Raw genomic sequence first — 21,823 nt, forward strand, 5'->3', positions numbered from 1 at the left:
GAGGGTAGGACATGTCGCCTTTAGTTAACTTATAGATATGTGAGATTGTTTTAGAGTTTAATTATATGTATAAAATTAAAAGACTTAACTTACTTGGTGTTAGGGTTTTGTGTATGTGTGGGTAATTAAACACTCATTACATATTCTTCCGTCAAACAATACTACTTAGTGTTGTTGTGTAGCAGTTTTAAGTGTGAGTGAGCCAGTATAATTACTGGCACATCTTAGTTCTCTAGTGTGAGCGTAATGGTGATATTTAGGGTGGTCAATATTTCTTAAAGCAACAGTGTCTGTGGGTTACCACTTACCATTAGGTGTCCGATTTGACATACTGCCTACATATTTTCAATATCAATCGAAAATCGATACGAAATCTGAGAGGAAATGTGAAAACAAATTCAGCAGAATATTTATCGTCAAATAGAGTTAACATTAATTTTCAATGACACGATTACTGCGAGACCATAATAATAGTCTAAAAATATCCCACTACTGGGAAATGGTCTCTTTGTCTCTTAAAAGTAATGTCCGGACTTCCATCAGACACATGCAGGTTTCTTCAATGCATGCCAAACACATAAATTTATATAGTCGTGTATTCCATTGAATTACTTATTTAGTCAACTGAATTAATTAATTTAGTTTATATACATTAATTGGTTTATAGACGTTCATGAGCGTTCACTATTTATTTACATTAATAAGTTTGACATTAATCAGCGTTTTGTTTTTGTTCTGACCTTATAACCAGTCTCGTCTCATGGTATGCTGGAGCCCTTAGGCACCCATGAATTTGGGGCCCTTTTGGTAGAAATTTACTACCATTTACAAATAATTTGCTTATGGCCAGACCTTAAGTATAGTTTCAAATAAACGGCGCGGTAATTTTCGTAAATTCGTAGGAATCTAATTGGTTGTACAATCTTATGGCTATTTTATAGTATATCTATTTCTTTCATGACGAGCACGTTTTTCTACTTTTAATATCGACTATCATTAATCGCCTTTTTTGATAAATATGTTGGTTATTTCTTATAAATATATAACTTTCGAAAAATACATAGCAGTCAATGTGAGCACAAGCGTGTGAAGGAAATTGTTGGTTCTTCGGGGCCCTCTCAGGCCCTGGGCAAGTACCCATGTGCCCAGTGGAAAAGACGGTAGTGCTAATAACTAGTCGTAGTAGTAATGTATGGGCTTATACAGTGTGATGTATTTAAACATTAACTTGTAATCTACATATAAAAAATATTCTTGGAACACGGATGTATTCTATATATATACTCTCAATGGATTCTGTACATAATTTATCAAATTATAAAGGTTATTGAAAGTTGACGAGGAATCCTTGTATTGACTCAGGCGGATTTAAATCGGTCTAGGTATTTAGGTCAAGTTTGTGAAAGGGTAAATTTTGATTTGAAATTCCTAATGTCACGATAAGAATAAACAATTAAAAATATATATATTTTTTTTTAGTATAAAGTTATTTAATATATTTTTAATTCAAAGTATCTAAAATTATTTAATGTATGATTTGGGTTGGATGTTTGACTTTCAATTGTTTCAATCATAAACAAACAGATCCCAATGTATAAGCCAATGTTTTACTTTAATGTCAGAAACTATAATATATACGTATGTACGTAGAACTCATCGGATATTCTACCGCCAAACAGCAGCACTCAGTATTGTTGTGTTCCGGTTTGAAGGGTGAGTGAGCCAGCGTAACTACATGTACAAGGGACGTAACATCTTAGTTCCCAAGGTTTGTAATGGTTAAAATTTTTTACAACGCCAATAACTATGGGCGGTGGTGACCACTTACCATCAGGTGGCCCATTTGCTCGTCCGCCTACCAATATCATAAAAAAATCAAAAAAACGAAAAACCAAATTAAACATGAACAATTTCCTTTAAATTTGAAAGTAATAGTAGTCGTTTGTCGTTTTATAACGAGAAACAATGCCCCCACTTAATCTTAACCTTTGAAAGAAATAATTCGTGTAAACGACCTTCTCTAAGTTCCGTTATACGTATATATTAGTATGTGTCATATTGCAACGTGTAAGTGCTCATCTACACGCAGCGGTTCACTTGCGCAGTACGGAATGCGCAGGAAAATAGCTGCGAAAAGACGAAACACGTACGTGGCTACACTTTACGGGTAAGCTTGTGCAATTCTACACAGCGTGACAGTGTAACCGCAGAAACCGAACGCTGTGCAGTCCTAAGCCTTTGTCCATAGAACGATTACATAACGCTTTAGAATTTCTGCGAGAATTTAAGTGTTTTATGTTCAATCATATAGCCGGGTAATGATGTCTTAATGATTAACATATCGAAACTTTGGGACTAAAATTCGCCCTTAAAGAAAAATATACTTTCGTTCCCGGACGTTTTGAAAATTGTTCGAAAATTAAAAAAACGAATTGTTCTATACAGAATAAATAATTCTTTTCGATTTAACTCTATGTAAATATTTGCTAATATCCAACCTAATCCGTGGATCCCACACTCACCGCTCACATCCCCATTTGATTACGTTTAATCCTATGAAAATTGTGTGTGCAAATAATACTCGATATTGACACAGAGGAATTAATGTCGGATATTCTGCGTAATTCATAATGTAGATACAAAAAACATATGAGCTTGTAATTCTGCGTTATCGTTCCTATTTTAAAACCATTCGATATAAACATGCTAATATTTTTTAATTTGTGTGAAGTTAATTAAAATTATTATTGCGTTTGGGTTTCATATTGCAATTTCATTTTAAAAGAGTTCCACTCGATATGATCTGAAATATTTCACACACTTTGTACTCCATAAAAGTGTAGTTTATTGGTACATTGGTTTCGAAGTGTTTTCCACGACTGGTAAAGAGACTGTTTTTTTTTTTTACAAATAGTATATTAATTAACGCACAGGCCCAATTTTTCTCAATACAACGCCGGCCCCAGGACTTTATCCACCTCGTTTTACCGTTGGTTGAAACATAATTTAAATGATATATATATTTTTTTATTTATAGTTAAAATATTGTAATCGTAACTATTATACAAGTCCAAAAGAAGACATGATAATATTTTTTCCAACTAAAACACTGATGCACTTAAAACGTCATGAAACTTTTCCGATTATCGCATACGGAAATGCTCGTTCAAAATAGCCACCGCATTTGATTTATGGAAGTCGGGGAGTTATTAAGATATCCAACCCGTACGATAAATCATAGTTGGACAAAACGCATTTGCGGGATTTCGCGACAGTGTTTTTGTGTGGATCAGCAAAGTGTGAACCGAGTTGGCTGTTCGTTGGATATTGGATGGAGATAGGGAGATAGGAGGGAGGAAAATTATATGAATCATTCAGAATTATGGTTGTTTACATTTGATACAGAAAGAGAACATTAAGTTTGTTCACCTGTACGTCAAGGAGTAAGAAAATTGTTTGGGAATTTAAAATAAATTTCATCGAAAATTTACCTAACAGTTAATTATGTATTATATAACAACAAGTTTATATACACGCTGCGTTGTGTTAAATAAAGTCAGTTTCTAGTATTTAAATATATTTTTTTCAAAATATCAGAAGACTGGTGACCACTGCTCGTAGACCGTATATGTATATATAGAGTACATAGATATTGAACATTCTTTACATCGCCAATACGCGACCGACCTCGGGAAATAAGATGTTATGTCACTTGCGTCTGAAGTTACAATACTCACTCATCCTTTAAGCCGGAACACAACGATGATGAGTGGATGTTAATATTCAGACGGGTTTGCACTGTGCCCTACCAAGCAATATTTTGTTTTTGTGGTCTCAACAAATCTTTAAGTTTGTTGCTTAGTGACAAAACTTTTTACAGATCGTACGGATTTTTATCGTATTTTAGTTTAGTATTATGCTTATTTGAAAAGATGATGTAACATTGAGACGGCAAACAGTTTATCAACTTAAAATGAATGCCTTATTTTGACTCAGATGTTTTTGAGACTATAGGACCACTCGCTCAACATTTTCCTTATACCGAGTATATAGTTATGTAGCAGTGTGATGTTTGTAAAAAGCAAATGATGTATAAAAGGTCAATAGGATTTCTTATTTCGGTAGGTTTACATTTAATAGAATTCTGATAAATCATTCAAAAGTGCTTGTAAAAGGACTTGGACTGTTTATATATATATATTTATTTGAACTAAATAAATCACCTCAATGCGAATAACCTTCTCTATATCTGTGGTTGGAAATATTAAATGAATAATAATAATAATTCAAATGTCAAATACTACATACATATTTATAGTGTAGGGCGTGAAGTATTTTTGGTACTGATAAAACTGAGCCTCATAGAAAAGTTGCTATTCAATGTTACGTCCTCTTAATTGAAATATTAGACTCTTATCATGTCTTGTGAGTACTTACTATATTCTCTTAACTGAAATAAAATGAAATTATAAAATAAATAAAATTTCAAATGTCATTTCAGAAATAATATTCAAATGAGAAAAGGACGATAAAATTTTAGCTTCAACCGTTCCAATGAAATAAAATAACTGGAACGATTATGAAAGATAGCTTAGATTTTTCTATCGTATTAAGAGCACTTACGGATGAAATATCGTATCGATATCTATAAATAATGTGTCTAGACTCACTCCGAACTCAACGAAAAATCGCATCTAGCTGAACGGACACTAGTGTTCTTTGTAAATTATATGAATCACTCAGGTGATTAAATGAATAATAATAAGTATTACATGAATCAAATAATTTGTGCTACATTTTTTTGCCCGATAAAGAAATAATTATTCACATGTTATTGACACTTGAATGTTGAAAAAAGTAAATTATTGTAAGTCAAACATTTAAAAAAAGATTTTATAACTCGAATGCACAAGTTTCTAAGACAGGTTTTAGACAGATTACTATTTTAATCGAAAAAAAATGTCTTCATGATATTTAGTGGATATTGTTAGAATGGTTTGCTGGCATCATTCGTGTGCTTTTTTTAATTTCATAAGTGAAATTTAAAGAATTATGAAAAAAAAATTCGTAGTCATAAAAGAACCTAAAAGATACATCTACATCAGTAGTGGAAGAATATAGTAATGCAATAATTGTAAAAATATTAATTTCAACTCGATTCGCAGGAGAAGCAGAATAAATAAACGATAAAATGTTTAACAGCCACCTTCATGTAGTTTATTAGTTAATCCCCACAAGCCCGTATCTCGACCCTACGTCGTAACGGGGTGTAAAGGACCCAACTATCGCCTTTTTATGGGTGTCGATAAATGACTCAACCCGCGTTTCCCGGGCACCGTCGACCGCGATGGCTTCCTGAGTAGGGGAAATGAAAATGAAAGTCATGTTGAGTTTTTTGTTCTGTGAGATAAGTGTTGTACGTGAAAATGGGGGCCTTTTAGGTCCGCACTGACAGAAGCTAAATAACCCGCTGTCATTGTGAGGGTTGGGTACGTGCGATGATTTTGTACTTTCTTTTTGTAAGCGTTATTTGTTGTTAGAAATAGAGTGACTTCAAATGTCTTTGTTTTACCGACTTCAATAGAGAAGTGGGCTATCTTAGGTTTAATTTAATTCTCTTTTTGTTTGTCTTCCGTAATAACACCGCTGAATTAATTTTAATGATATTTTTTAAGGTTATTGGATTTGACAATTTGATATGTGAATATATCGTATATTCTTCGTCAAACGATGACCATCTATAAAGTTGGAATGGACAATTGGCCAAATACAAAAAAAAATCCAGAACATTAAGTGCTGCATACAGTGTGCATTTAGAGCTAATTTAATGCAGAAACATTAAACTAAGACGTTAACGTTCACCAGTTTAATTCGCTTTCAAAAATCTTATTTTGAATAATGAAGTTGTTTCAAACACGTTGCTATGCATAACTTACCAAAAGTTTCACTACCCACTATGTCATCTTGATCTTATTTTCTGTTAAATCTAGGAACAGATCCATTATAATATTATTATTTATTTTGAGATTATGACTACCTCGTTGGTCTAGTCAGCTCATAAGGCCGCAGATCTCGGGGACCTGGGCTCAAACAAGTCGGTCCAAATAAAGGTATTGGACGTATTCTTGGTAGTAATTTTGGAAGTCATCCATTCCACTAAAATATGTATATGATGACCTGATGGTAGGTGATCACCAGTCCCCATAGACATTTTTAGTGTTAAAAAATATAACTATTCTTCGTATTATGTCTCATTTAAGCTGGAATATAATAAATAGTACTTAGTATACGTAGATGTTTAGGATAGAGTATGTGACTTGATGAGTTGCTGGTTATATGGGATCTACCCAGATGGGCTGCACAATGCTTAGTATACTTACAATTTGGTGGTAACCAATGTAATGAGAGCTAGCAATGTTAATACTCCCGTATCACAGGAAAGACGTAACGACGCTGGTCCATGTGCCTTTACGATGTCCAGTCGGTGTCTTTCCATCGGATTATGAGAATTAAGATGCAGAGAATGAAAAAAATATTATATAATATTTCTTGCGTAGTTGCCTAATCTCCAATGAGAATAGCCATCAAAATCATCATTCTCTTTACTTTAATTAAATACGTTTGCGATCTCAAGTAATAAGTAAACATAAGGGACAGTCTGTAAATGTTCCAAAGTTGGGCAATTGGCTCGTTTTCAATAGAGGAGAGAATTTGGAGATTATTCCACTATGCTGTTAAAATGCGATACCAAGGAGTGTACGATACATTATCGATAATAATTTTTGTTTAAATCGGGATTTAGGACAGTTCTAAGCCCTCAGTAACTATTGCACCAATTATTTGAATGTCTTGTTCTAGGTAGGTTCTAGGTAGGTAGGTTCTAGCTTTATTTTTTGTTTGTAATAAGATGTTTTTATGTAAGAAGTTATTGAATGTTTATTTGTAGGAGATCAATTTTAAGTCGGCTTCAAAGAGAATATAGAAAAGTTTTAAAATTGGAGTTCATATTTTTATGTCAATATTTTTTTATCACGCCAGAAATAGTCTATACAATATATGTAACATTCAATGAGTGTTGTGACTAAGCTTATAACTATTTATTTTAAAAAAAGAACACTGAACTGTATATAGAACAAAAACTCTTTCATCCAGAACAAAAGGATACATCCAGAACAAGGAAGGATGTATTCAAAATACATAAATCCGTTGCATACATTTCCTGCCATTTTTCTTTTGTGCGAAAAAGCGGTCTAATCGCGCCATTATGGTTCCGAAACAACTATTAGAGTCGGCTTTTAAGCCGGTCATTCGCACCCTGGAACAATTTGCGACTAAACGTCGAAGGAAATGGACGCGAGGATTACGCCGGCAGCCGGCACTTGACTCGACCGCGACTACGTAATAGCCGGATCGGAGCGTTTATGGGCTAGAAAGTTGACTTAGGTTAACTTTGAATGAAAACAGGAGGTTTTGTTTTTTTTTTTCAATGAATGACTCCAGTTTCTTATGCTATTATGAAATAATGTGGATCTGGCTTGTATTTTTATTGTGAAAGTTGAATTGAAGTTGAATGTACAAGGTCGTTTCGAATTTTAAATAAAATCAAAATATTTTATATTCAACTGGGCTCATAAAAGCACGTTTGAATCGTTATCTTATAATGTTGAATCGAACGTAAAGCTACCGCTTACCGATTTGGTACTGATTTATTCACTAAATTATTTAATTAATTACTCTTTATAATGATATTGTATTAAATACAATACCATGATAAAGAGTTTATGTATATCATAAACCAAATTCGTAGAATAATTTCAAATCCATTTAAACAACACTTTTATATATACAATAGGACCAATTATTATTATTAATAGACTCATGTCTTTATTAATTTAACGTAAAAATAGCGATATATAATCTATAGTTATAAGTAAAATAATTATTCTAAGTTATAAAGTGAAATATAGGTAATTGTAATGTATTACACTTTATGACTTGTTCTAACGTTCAACGATCGAGCGTTTGCCCTTTCCAACCCAGTCTCGACTATAACATAGTCGCTGTGATTGGCAAACGTCTTTGATCGATTTATGAAATTTAGAAAACACATTTTAATAATAGAAAAATAAATTAAATAATTAACAACTTTTTACATATTGCAATACACAATAGTTTTAACAGTTTTGTCTATTATATATTATAGTTACTGATTAATATAATTAAATTATTATAATTAACTTTATGTCAAATTTTATAACATTTCAGGTCAGAGTTTATAAGTCGTTATTGTTACGCATCCGAGCCTCGAGAACAAGTATACTCGATTGTCCGGCACCTATATTCTTTCCGGTCGTGATGGCTTGCCGTGTGGAATATGAAAGTAAGAAATCAGAAAGGGCAACTGTGTTTAGGTATACAAATACACTAGTTGGCGGACGAGCATATAGGCCACCTGATAGTAAGTGGTCACCACTGTCTTATATTGCCAATGCGCCACTAACTTTAGAAATATAATATTATGTCTCTTGGGCCTGTAGTTAGACTGGCTCGCTTACCCTTCAAATCGGAACACAACAATACTGAGTACTGTTGTTTGGCGGTAGAATATCTGATGAGTTGGTGGTACCTATTCAGACGGCCCTACCACCAAAAATCTCCTGTAAATTAGGCTAGGTTTTGACATTAATAATATAAAAGGTATATATTCAAATAAACATAAGAAATTTTAAACTAAAAATTACCACTTTGTAGTAAAAAATTGGAATGTTTTAAAACGGATATGTCTATCAAGGTGTTTATTTTTCTATACCTGCACGAGATGAAAATTAGTTTGCTTGCGCAGATTTGAGCTTGAATTCCTCGACTCTGATTTACGTGTACTCATTCCGTCGTTCATGAATACGTTGATTTAGTATATATGATATATTCAACGCCTTTAATTCTAGTAAAAAAAAAATGTTCAGAATGATCCGTACATTTACAAAAATCTACCGTTATCATAATATTTTTCATATTCAATTATGAAATAATTGTAATGATATATCAACAGTAGTTGGTAGGGCTTTGTCCAAGCCCAATTTAGTACGTAACACACACTTATCAGATATTGTACCGCAAAAATGTAATACGGACTACTGTTAGATTTCGGTTTAAATGTGAGGCGTAACAGGCACAAGATATAACACCATAGCTCCCAACGTTGGTGGCGCATTGGCGATGTCAGGAATGGGTTCATATTTCTTATCATTTATCATCAGATAGCCCACTTGCTCGTCCGCCAATTTATACTATAACAAAAGAACCAGTAAAAATATCGTTTTATTTACGCAAAAAATCAATTTTTCCAAGTCCACTAACGTTATTTACAAAATAACGTTAATAATAACGAATAAATAAATTATTTACGAATAGCTGTTCAGCGTAAATGTCTTTCGTTAATATTCAAAGCTACGTCTGCAGTAATCAGATAGAAATGAAATTGTCATAACGAATAACATTTGATCAATAAAATTTATTCAATGAAAATATGTACGTCGTCTGAAGAGTTCTTAAGCTTTTTATTTAAGGATACGCGTCAATAAATTATTCTGTATTCCTACATGTTACAACTTACGTATACTGAACTCGCACTTGTCTAATTGAAGTTCTATCCCGAAATTAATATATTTTCATATTTTTATTATGTTTATCACAAACATATATACGAGTAAATTATTTATGTATATAAAATAGACTGAGTGCGAAACCCTGACGGGAATCATAATTCCTGCTGCGTATTATTCCATTTATTCCTAATTGTTTAGTTCATTAATCTTGTAACTAATTCTGATATTACCAATGGCCATTGGCGCCCAACCATTTGCTTTAATCACGCTAACTTGTCTATATTTGTGTATTTTTATAAATATCATATACGACTATGAATTAAAGAGTATTATATTGATAAAACACTTTTAGTATATAAATTTAAAGGATTATATTTTGTACATGTTAGTAATAGTTGTCGGCCGGGGCTTAGAGGGCCTGGAAAGTACAAAAAGCAACCTATTTCCTGCCATAGGGTACAAGTTCCTTCCTTCCAAATTTCATCAATTTCAGTTCAGTGGTTTAGTCGCGAAAGCGTAAAAGATAGACAGAGTTACTTTCGTATTTATAATATTAGTATAGATTGACTATACAATTTTGATACTTTATTGATTTTTCGATTGATCATTTTTAATACAAAGAATGATAAAATCTAGGCTTTTCGTTTCCTTTCGGAGCGTGTAAAGAACCACTTACCATGATTTTCATTACAATCTGATCAATAATTTGGGAACGTATAGAGGCTAAATATACAAACATTCATTTTAACTTATAAAGATAAATAAACTTGTAATTACGATACATCCAATCTAAGTTGTTGGCCCGATATTTAGGCTCTCTAAGGCCAAGTTACGTACGTTTTCTACGTGAATGAAATTCTCCTCTGATATCGTGTTCATTCGAACATCGCACAAGAGGCTCAAGGACATATGAGCGAAGTTTTCAATATGTAAATATCTCGAATTATAGTCATTACAAAATAAAACTACGATATTTTCTTCGTCCGTACAATGAAGTCTACGTTCTCTGTAATTGAAAGGGGGTTTATGAGATGTATTCGTTCCCGATTGAATGCGCGCAGGATGTCTGTGACACCATTGTGTCGTGGACAATGTTAACGATGGATTTTTATTTATATTTTACGATTGTCTGCGCTGTACTTACAATAACGGGTTCCGTTTGCGAGAAAAGGACTTTGCTATATTTTGAACTATATAGAACAAGGTGTAGTTTCCTTTTGAATGATACCATAGACAATAAATATGACTTCGGAGTATTGGCGTAACTAATATTCAAGTTAAAAATGACTTTAGTACATAAACTTTAATTGTAGATAAGACCTTTCTATTTTTTTTTTAATTAATGACTTCTTGCAAGTAATTATTAATAATTATTTGTTTTAAATTAAGTGTGAAGCTTGTGCTAGCATTGAAACCTGTATATTGGGGGTAAATCTACATCAGATTCAGTAGTTTCATTCAGTAGTGCTTGTCCGAGTTTTAGCCTAAAATATCTTTAGCCGAAAGGTTAAAATTCTAATATATCGCCTCTATTTATACTTATGTGTGTACTTGTATGGTTATATACTATTTTCACAACATATATGTATTATGTATAAGAATTTAAATAAGTTTTGGTTTTTATTAATAAATGTGTATTTACCATTAATCAAATTAATACGAAATATGTATCTACACGGCTGCCATTGGTGAAATTAATTAAACTCATGACGATTTCACATCAGTGAGTTGCGGTCCTTAAGTCAAACATAATACTATGTAAATTATATACAAAATTAAGTATTATCCTAATTGTTTCGAACTAACTATTAACGGTAACTTTGTCGCGTGAAATGTTCGAAATTTAAATTTTGACGCGGATTTTCTTACTTATTGGGATTATAAGGAACATTCTACAAGATCTTTGTAAAGTCCTCTATTATGATGTAAATGTATCGTGAGTGTGGGATGCGATCGATTTGAAAATTGGTAATATCTTGCACATATTTAGGGGCTTAAGACAGCGTCTCCGAGCGAACTTAAACTTCACATATGTGTCTCTATAAATACACTTAGAGTTAAGTACCATGAAAAATATTTTTGTTTCTTTGACTTTTAATGGAAAATTCATAGATTAAGTACTATTTAGACTAATAAAAGAGATAAAACGTTATATACGACTAAGACAAATAATTATAATTCAAAATAAAATCATGCCTTTTTTAAATATAATATTAATTGAATCTGGAGTTGTTTACATCATCTTGAGTTTTTAATCATACCAGGAAGAAAGTTTCACCAATTTACAGTCGCACATATCGTTCATCAGTCACATATACAACCTTCTTAAAATATAGAAGTAAAAAAAATATAATATATCATGCAATATTCATTGTTAAAATATAAGCTTAAGCTCGTTACATTCTCTACTAGCCAAATTCAAGATAAATACGAAAAGTTATAAATGGTGTGCAAAAAAATAACAAAAAATATTTGGTGGTAGAGTTTTGTGCAAGCCCGACTGGGTAGGTTTACCACCCAGTCATCATATATTCTACCTCCAAGTAAGCAATACTTAGTATTTTTAAGACGACGATTATTAAGGCGACGCCTGTTCGCACGATTTACATTTTTTTTTATACAGTCATCGCGCTGTTCTCTACGTGGAAACTAACTTTTTCCGTTCCCTAAAATAAATTCTTTGTTTGCAGTCCAGAATCCTCTTCATTTTTCCGAACATCTACGGCTAAAGCTCTTCAAAATGAGACTATGCCGATTTTTTATTAGCAGCTATGGTCCTATAATCACTGGGATAAAAATCGGCTTACGCTATTAATATATACGATTATTTATAGTACAGTACACTTATATATATATATATATATATATATATATATATAATAATATATATATATTATTACATAAAATACATTAAATTTAATCTAGAATCACGTATATTTATTTAACAGTGAATGCAGAGTGCACCTCATTTATACGTCTGGTGACAGCGGGGCATATTTAAAGCTACTATCATTATTACGAGCGTTCCACGCCGACATTTTTGTGCGAAAATAAATATTTTCACCGTAATTTTGCTCTTAATGATTTGTACATATTTTCTCTTTAAAACCGAAGCGCTCAGTGGTTAAAGTTTGGGTCTTGCCAAAAGGTCCCGTATTAAAAAAATATATGGACCAGTTTTTCAAGTAATAGGTAGCGTCGTTTGTATCATAGCTAGTTTATAAGAGTGTATATTATTAGATCCTGGAGCTGGATCACTATGAAACTTAGGAGTTTTTTGGATAAAAAGGGATGGGTCGTGGGAAAATCGGTTGAAACGAAATTATTTTCGGTAAATAAAATATACAACAAATATTATATATTATTATGCATCAGAAATGAGGTGATCAATCAGAAAACCAAAGTCATCGACAAAGCCCACCGGATTAGTAAGCTGAAGTGGCAGTGGGCCGGCCATATTTGTCGTAGAACCGATAACCGTTGGGGACAACGTGTTCTAGAGTGGAGACCGCGTCTCGGCAAACGCAGTGTAAGACGTCCTCAGGCACGGTGGAGTGACGATTTGCGCAAGACGGCTGGCAGGAGCTGGATGCGAGTTGCCGAAGAAAGACCACAGTGCATTTGGAGAGGCCTATGTCCAGCAGTGGACGAATATGGGCTGATGATGATGATGATAAATTATGTATTAAATAACAGTCACAATCAAATAATTTAACAACGTTCGAGAATATATAAATGAACAAGAAATAAAATTTGTATTTTAAATCTTATGTGAATTAAAACAATAACAAACTTTAAATAATTTTTTGGTAAAGTCTTATTACAGATTTTGGGTTCCGCTCAAGAACTTAATCAATGTAATTTGTTTTTTTATTTAACTCAATACGTAATTACGTAATAACTCAAACGTAAATTATTTATTACTTGTATTATTTTTTAGTAGAATAAAATAATACTAAGTTCTTTTCAAGGTCGTTCATAACAGCAAGATTGAGGGATACACGAACTACCAGTATTCACGCTCACTCAAAGATAAATAGAATAAATTTAAGCAGTCAAATCAATTATATACTTTCCTTGTATTAGTAATTACAGGTTGTAATTATAGGCGTAATAATACTCACTTAACGTTTTAAAGGGAACATTTTGAATTTAAACGGTTAAATAACTAATAATTTTAACAGGTAACGAGCTACTCGTCCCAATTTCGTACGGGTAGAATATTTATTTAATTAGTTATTTTAAACACGACCTCCGTGGTCGAGTTGTGTGTACACCGGTTTTCATGGGTACGCCAATTCGAGGTCCCGGGTTCGATTCCCGGCCGAGTTGATGTAGAAAAAGTTCATTAGTTTTCTAAGTTGTTTTGGGTCTGGGTGTATCTGGGACCGTCGTTACTTCTGATTTTCAATAACACAAGTGCTTTAGCTACTTACTTATTGGGATCAGAGTAGTGTATGTGATGTTTTCCATTATTTATTTATTTAAACAACGGTACTTAAATATTCGCTAACCGATCTACGCGCCCGTACTGGCCTTATGCGTCATACAACACGCTCCGCGGATTATTCACGCGCTTATTTTAATATCTCGTAATATTTCTAAAAAATCTGGTTCGAACTGAAAAGGTTGAATAACTATATTATAGACATGAAACACTATGAATTGGTATGTTAATTATTTTGATAAGGATTAATATCCAATGGCAATTAAACTATTATTTAATTTTCTCATTATTTTCCCCTATTTTTCTATGTAACATCATTTATCTAGTATTAAATATAAATAGGGGTATATGTTGTTGTTTGTTATTCATAGGTATTTAAGAAATTGGTATTCTATTTAAAGGACCCAGAGCGACAATTTACTCTCCAAATGCGCTTAAATAATGAGCTATATTAGAAAAAAATCTAAACATACTCCAGCCTTTGCCCGTTTTTAGTCTATAAATTAAGAAAAAAGAATAACATGCAATTTCCATAGCAATCGGATTAATAGTTTTTGCGCGAAACCTGAAAAAACAGGTTCAGTAGAAATATGATTTATTTTTTTTACATTAGCAGCCCGTAAATGTCCCACTGCTGGGATAAAGGCCTCCTCTCCCTTTGAGGAGAAGGTTTGGAGTATATTCCACCACGCTGCTCCAATGCGGGTTGGCGGAATACACATGTGGCAGAATTTCGTTGAAATTAGACACATGCAGGTTTCCTCACGATGTTTTCCTTCACCGCCGAGCACGAGATGAATTATAAACACAAATTAAGCACATGAAATTTCAGTGGTGCCTGCCTGGGTTTGAACCCGAAATCATCAGTTAAGATGCACGCGTTCTAACCACTGGGCCATCTCGGCTCGATAGAATATAAATAGAGAATAAGAAATATGATATGGAACCCAAACGTTCTATCAATAGTAAAAGTTACGACATTAAAAAAAAAAAACTTTAAAGAAATGCCTACGTTGCATATTCAATTATATTTTTTTATTATTCGAAAATGACGCCTATACACGCAACAGTTAAGAAGTAACAACTTAAGTATTTGTTTGTAAAGCAAATTACAGCCATTAAGTGTTTACTCAGTCACTAGCTGCTATACTCAATCTTAAATCTAAGGTTTTGAACAATTACCTTGTCTTTGCACTTATTCGAGTTTATTATGTGATTATGTACAATAGTTATATGAGTTTTATGTGTGTAATAATTCTTCGAAAATGGATGATAGATCTCGTCTTTTTTATTTTTGTATTGGAACTTTATTTCATAACTAATCTATATTAATATCATAAAGCGGTGTAATGTTTTTGATTCCTTGTTGAGGGAAGTTCCGGAACTGATGATTCCTAAAATTTTTCACTGGTACATAACACACACATCATACATACATACATACACAAGCTATATTATTCCAACGTGATGTATCACGTTCAATATTATCATTTTCTTTATTAATAAATTGCACCCGCGCGAAGCCGGATCGGGTCGCTAGAATATAGTAAATATATCAAGCTTTTTTTTCGTTTCAATAAATTTTTAGGAATTATACGGATAAATTGAAAGAAAAGTGTCTTGTTTACCTGATGCACAATGGATTTACCAAACATTTTATTTTTAATATTGGCTCTTTATACGACGAAGATTGCTGAAGTACGTTATATATATATCTGTTTAATAAATAATTGGGACCTCAAAGTGAGATAGTTAAAATTTACGCATAACAATAGATCTGCGACTTGGAACAGCGCTGTGATTTGAACACAGAAGTCCCTGTCTAAAGTAGATAGACTCTTTTGCATTACTCAGAACTTTCCAGGGAGTTCCAGTAACCTCTATCGCTGAGGTTCTTTAATTATACAATGGAATGGTTTTATCCATGATTTAATTCTTATTCAGTGAACTGAAATGAGTCATGATGATGCCAAGAGATTTAATAAGACTTCGATATCTTAATAATAATCTGTGTTCTTTAGGCCGCGGGCCTCTATTTCATCCATATATAATTTATTATCTTAATTTTTTAATTTCAATCATCTGGATTTTTCTGTTGAGGAATTCTCAGTGACAGCTCAGAATCTAGCAGGATTTACTTTTCCACGCCTCGCACCTAAAGCTAACCATTGACATAAAAAACGATTGTGCCCTATTATAAGCCCCACGTTGTTGATAAATTCCCTTGAGAATGGCTGACGTTACTGAAATCAGCCTTGAGAACATCTGATGATGTTTAGATTTTATACCAATTACTAAAAAAGTTAATTAAAATCCAATTATCGTAGTTCAAAATACTTTGAAAACAAAACTCTACAGTCTAGACCAATAATAATAGCGCTCCACGCTCTACATATTCGTTGAAAAAACCTTCGGAATTTTGATTGGAGATCGCGAACAAAAATACGAATATGGAATTTCAGGAATATTAATATCGATACGATATTAAATTACTCGGCGGTTAAGCTGAATTTCATTATATTATGTAAACGACTTAAATATGTTTTAATGATATTATTTAAATACGACCTTTTTTAATAATACGACAATCATAACAATGAATGCTATTTTATAATAATGACATACAGGAGCTTACATCGTTCATATACATATAGTACTAGTTGTCGCCTGTGATTTTGCCTGCCTTTTACAGGTTGGTGGTTCGGTGTTAGGTATATGAAGATCCCTATATCCTTCCTTGGAGTTCAAGCTTAATGCATAAAGAGCAACAGACAGAGTTACTTTCATACTGACAGAATTACCTTTCTTTTAATATCAGATATAATTTGTTTGAGATTATCAGACTTCGACACTTTTTAGCCAATCACCAGAAAAGTTGGTGTAGGTGTATCAGTATTTATTTCAAGGAAAAGGATTTTTGATATCCACCTTGATGCAACTCATCATTAGATGGATTTATTTATGTCTTTCGGATCGATTTCGGCTATTGCCACATCCAATGGCGAATATTGTGCTGGGCAGGACATATTATAGTACACAAGGTGTGTACGCATAAAATGACAAGAGGAATACAAAAAGTGCAGTAAATTGTCCATTTCCGTCTCTCTCGCAATCCAATGGGATGGTAATCCAATACGAAGACCATCAGCTTAAAATGCATTGTAAGGCAGGTAAGTATAATAGTGCTAATTCCCAGACTCTAGACAGACTGAGTATTTCGCAACCTAGAAATTAAATTTTTTGCCGACCTCGTCCGTAGTTTCAAAGCAGGACTTTGACAGGACGCTGAGATTTTCTTTTAAAGTAGCCACTAGACCAACGAGGCATCCCTGAATATATAAACGGGTCTTATGTAAAGAGTCGGAAGTGGCATGTTCGTCTTTTAACTAATTTTGTGGCATGACCCTTATGTATGATAGAAATATATTTTGACTGGCCGTAATTCATTTGATTGCTAATTAGCCTACGGCATACATTCCTTTAGAGCTATTACTTGTAATGTTACCTGTTACATCTATATTTACCTCGTTCTAACGATATCAAGGTTCAATGGCCTGAAAAAAGGCACAAGAGCACTTCATTACATAACAAATTATACCTATAACAGTAACGATAAAAAAGACATACTCAACAAACTCAACTAAAATATTGAACAAACAATGCTATCATCATTTACATGAAAATATATAATTTGCGAATATATTTTCGGCATAAAATTATAAACGAACTCCATCAACCGGGTCGTTCATTAATTTTATGACGCTAATAAACACGGGAAAGTATACTACATGCGATAATTTAAGCAAACCTACCTGTAAATTAACCCCGCTTGATTGTTACGCTACGAACGGCTATGTTAACAATAAAATGATACATAAAAAATCAATATTCACGAATTACTCTAAATGATGAAGCTGGACAATATTAATAAATTCCAAAGAGTTTTAATATATATAAAGAATATTGGCTGAAAAGATGCAATCTTCGAATTACACATGCAAGGAGCTAAAAAAAAACGCTGTAATGATTAAATAAGCTGCAGTTCAACGTAGTTGCGATTCAACAAAATAATTAATGTTTCAGCGATGCCATAAATATTCAATATAGCTTACAAAGCCAATTTGGTTCTAAATACACGAATTTAATTTTATATAAATGAACGGAGATAAAATAATGGCTGACTGGATATTGAGGTATTAGGTATACTGTGAATAGGCAAAAATATGATTGGTGTTCTAAACCAAATTATAATACTGCAATGCTTGGTCATTAAATGCATTGTAATAAAGCTGGCTATTAATATTTCACGCTAAAACCGAAGCCGTGTTAGCGCAGCGCATAAAATATGGCCGATTAATCCCATTCAGGGCGGGCCTGATCTAAATAACTATTTTTCAATATACCCGGCAATATCGGTCTTATGAATTTTCGTCTAGTTCGCGAACGTGCCTGAAATATATTTTTTTATACCGAAAAGGAAAAATTTGTAGGGTCAGTACATACTACATATAAATAAGGGGGATTGTGGAGTACAATTTATAAAGGAATGATAATATAATACTATAGTTATATTTTATAAAGATGTTAAAAAAAAAGTACATCTATGTTATAAAAAAAAGTATTTTATCCTGTATTTATTGTAATATAAATGAGTTAGAGGGTGTTTTTATTTGTTACGCTTTCACATCTTAACTAACCAATCGATCTTTATAATATTTTATATACACGTTTTCACCCTTATAAGTGAGCAAACCCGCGGGTCAAGCAAGTCTTCTATATTTAAATTATTTCTGATTAATCGATTTCGTAGTTCACTGTGTGACGTTTAACAAATGAATGGGTTTCATAATTTTCAATTGTTTTTACAAACATGAATCGCTGTCAATTCTTGTGTAATTTGTTACATACATTTTATATACTTATAATTATCTCTGGAATAAGTTTGTGTGTTTATCGAGAGATACTGATTTATATAAACCACAGAACAAGTTTTAACTTCATAACAAAGTTTAATCTCAATGTTAGTTATCTTTCCAATGATCGTTCTTCATCTTTATAAAACGTTAACTTGTGTTGCATTAAGGAGTTTTACGTGGGAACAGAACTTTGTTTCAATATTTGGAGTATTAACATTAGTTTTTTTAATTAAACTTGCTGTGTTATTATTGCGAAGGCTTGAAGGGTGAGTGACCCAGTTATAAAACAACATGCACATCCATAACATCTTAGTTTCTGAGGTTGGTGATGTATTGGATATATATGGGATGGTTCAAATTTTTTACACTGTCAGTGTAAAAAATCACTAGTGGTCACCAGACCACATACCATCGAGAGGCCAAATTACCAGTCTGGCTATCAAATTTTAGTAAAAAAAAAAATAGCCTTTATAAACTGCATGAATTTCTAGATGATCGATGTAACATCAAAATTGATATTTCGGGCGTGAAGGATGCGTTATAAAATACTCCCTCAACATGAGGTTTTCAACGGCAGGCGTGCATCGTGCATGTAAGATTAATGATGGCTCTGAGAGGGATCGTGGGCTGTCATGTACCCTTAGTAAAAACCAATAAATGAAAATGAATAATTTGTTTTAAAATCAGTAGATTTAAGTATTTAAATCAACTTTTGAAGCATTGTTTAAAAACATATGATATAACTAGTATTATTAGAAGGTACTATAGAATTCCCTCGATCTTAAAGCGTACTTTACATCGCAGAATTTTACGTAATCGCTTATTATTATTTTATACATTTATAATATACACAAGATATACAAAATAATGAATGATTTACAAATGTAATGGTAATAAATATAATAATAAATATTGGACAACATCACATTCATTACTCTGATCCCAATGTAAGTAGCTAAAGCACTTTTGTTATGGAAAATCAATAATAACGGTACCACAAACACCCAGGCCCAAGACAACATAAAATCCTAATGAATTTTTTCTACATCGACTCGGTCGAGAATCGAACCCGGAGTGGCGTACCCATGAAAACCGGTGTATACAGTACTCGACCACGGAGGTCGTCATCGATGGTAAATAATTAATGTATTTATTACGATTTTTCATTGAAAGTTTTATATTTCGAATTTTTTTTCTTTGTTACATACAGACGTACTTTTATATTATATGTATTTCTAAAACTTGATTTGCAAAAGTCTGGATGGATGTTTGTTACTAAATCTCACTAGCATGGCTGAACGGTTCTGAATGAAATTTGCCACAGACAGTATATAAAGTGAAATAGTACACAGGTTACTTTTTTATACCGGAAATTATACCTCACACTTGCATCTCCAGTTAAAGCCAGGTAAAACCGTGCTCGAAGACTTTGTACATCAAATACATTTAAGAATGATAACGTTAAATCAAATTTTAAACTAGCACCGGTTCTGAATGTACATAGATACTTTTGAGAAGAACCGGCAAGAAACTCAGTCACTACACTTTTTCAATGTAATTACATTGATTTCATTACATTCATATAAAACTATTTATCGTTTTATAATTATGAAAATAATTATCTTTCGTTTTATCATTACTGGAATTCAATCAAATAAAATCAATTGAAACAAATTAAAACTTAAACAGTTTTAACTCTATTTAACGTACTTATAAATGTATAGATTTCGAATATTACGTTCCAAAAGTATCGTTTTAACAAAAAATTTTACGTTTCAGTAAACTTTTTAGTAAAAAAAGAAATAAATGAAATCAGTAAGGCTTGTTTTACTATTACATTGCTTTAATCTAATAATAATCAATAGTCGTTAATAACTCGTTTAGCTTTAGTTATTATTAAATAATCTATTCACGGTATCAAAACGATATAACATTTTATGACTTAGTTAGGTGGACAGACAATTGGGCCAACTTATGGTTAGTGGTCGCCAACCATAGACATTAGCATTGTAAGAAACATTGACTATATTTACATCGCCAATTCGCCACCAACCTTGGGAGCTAAGATGTTATGTTCCTTGTGCCTGTAGTTTTACTGACACTGACAGCAATGAATATATGAATGTGTATGTAACAGTGTATATAAATATTTAATATATTATTTAGTACCTGATTTCGTACGTAGAATAAGGGTCAATGTAACGTTTATTATAATATACATCTCCATTTGTCGGTATAACTCCTTCCAACAATTTCCACAATAATCTTTATATTTCAGCCAATTTACAAAGAAATCCTAATGAATTATACATCTGAACCTTCCTCGTGAATCACTCCGTCCATTAGTCAAAACCGTATAGAAATACGTTTTGTAGCTTTTGAGTCTATAGACAGACGCCGCAGGGGACTTTAATAATATGTAGTAATAACGATTGTTATATTTATTAATAACTAGCTCCGCGATTTCGTGCGTGTTGTTTGAATTTATTTGAATATTGTAGCGAGATTTTATTTTTATTCTATATATAATTCTAAAATATAAGTATCCTAAGATTAGCCGGAACAAACAGACGGACAGATAAAAATTAAAAAAAATGTTATTTTGTTATATGTACCGTGTTTACATACATATGCTTTTAGTAAAAATGGGTTATATTAATGTTACAAACAGACACTCCAATTTTATTATATGTATAGATTTTGACTAAACTTAAACTCTTTGTGCTTAAATGGTTCTTAAATCTTTAGTATTATTTTTGATTATCATAATAAAATTAGTATTATAATTCAACTATTTCAAATTTCGAATTATCCTCCTGCCCTTATCCCAGTTTTATTTGGGGTCGGCGCAGCAT

The 21,823-nt window shown here is 32.4% G+C and overlaps 1 protein-coding gene across 1 annotated transcript in view; it reads left to right on the forward strand.

Annotated features, from left to right (window-relative positions):
* The window catches only part of LOC125077860 (protein O-mannosyl-transferase TMTC1-like), a 180,244-nt gene that overhangs the window by 42,573 nt on the left and 115,848 nt on the right, over positions 1-21,823 (forward strand). The window lies entirely within an intron of this gene.

Source organism: Vanessa atalanta, chromosome 4 (genome assembly GCF_905147765.1).
Source record: "Vanessa atalanta chromosome 4, ilVanAtal1.2, whole genome shotgun sequence".
NCBI lineage: Eukaryota > Metazoa > Arthropoda > Insecta > Lepidoptera > Nymphalidae > Vanessa > Vanessa atalanta.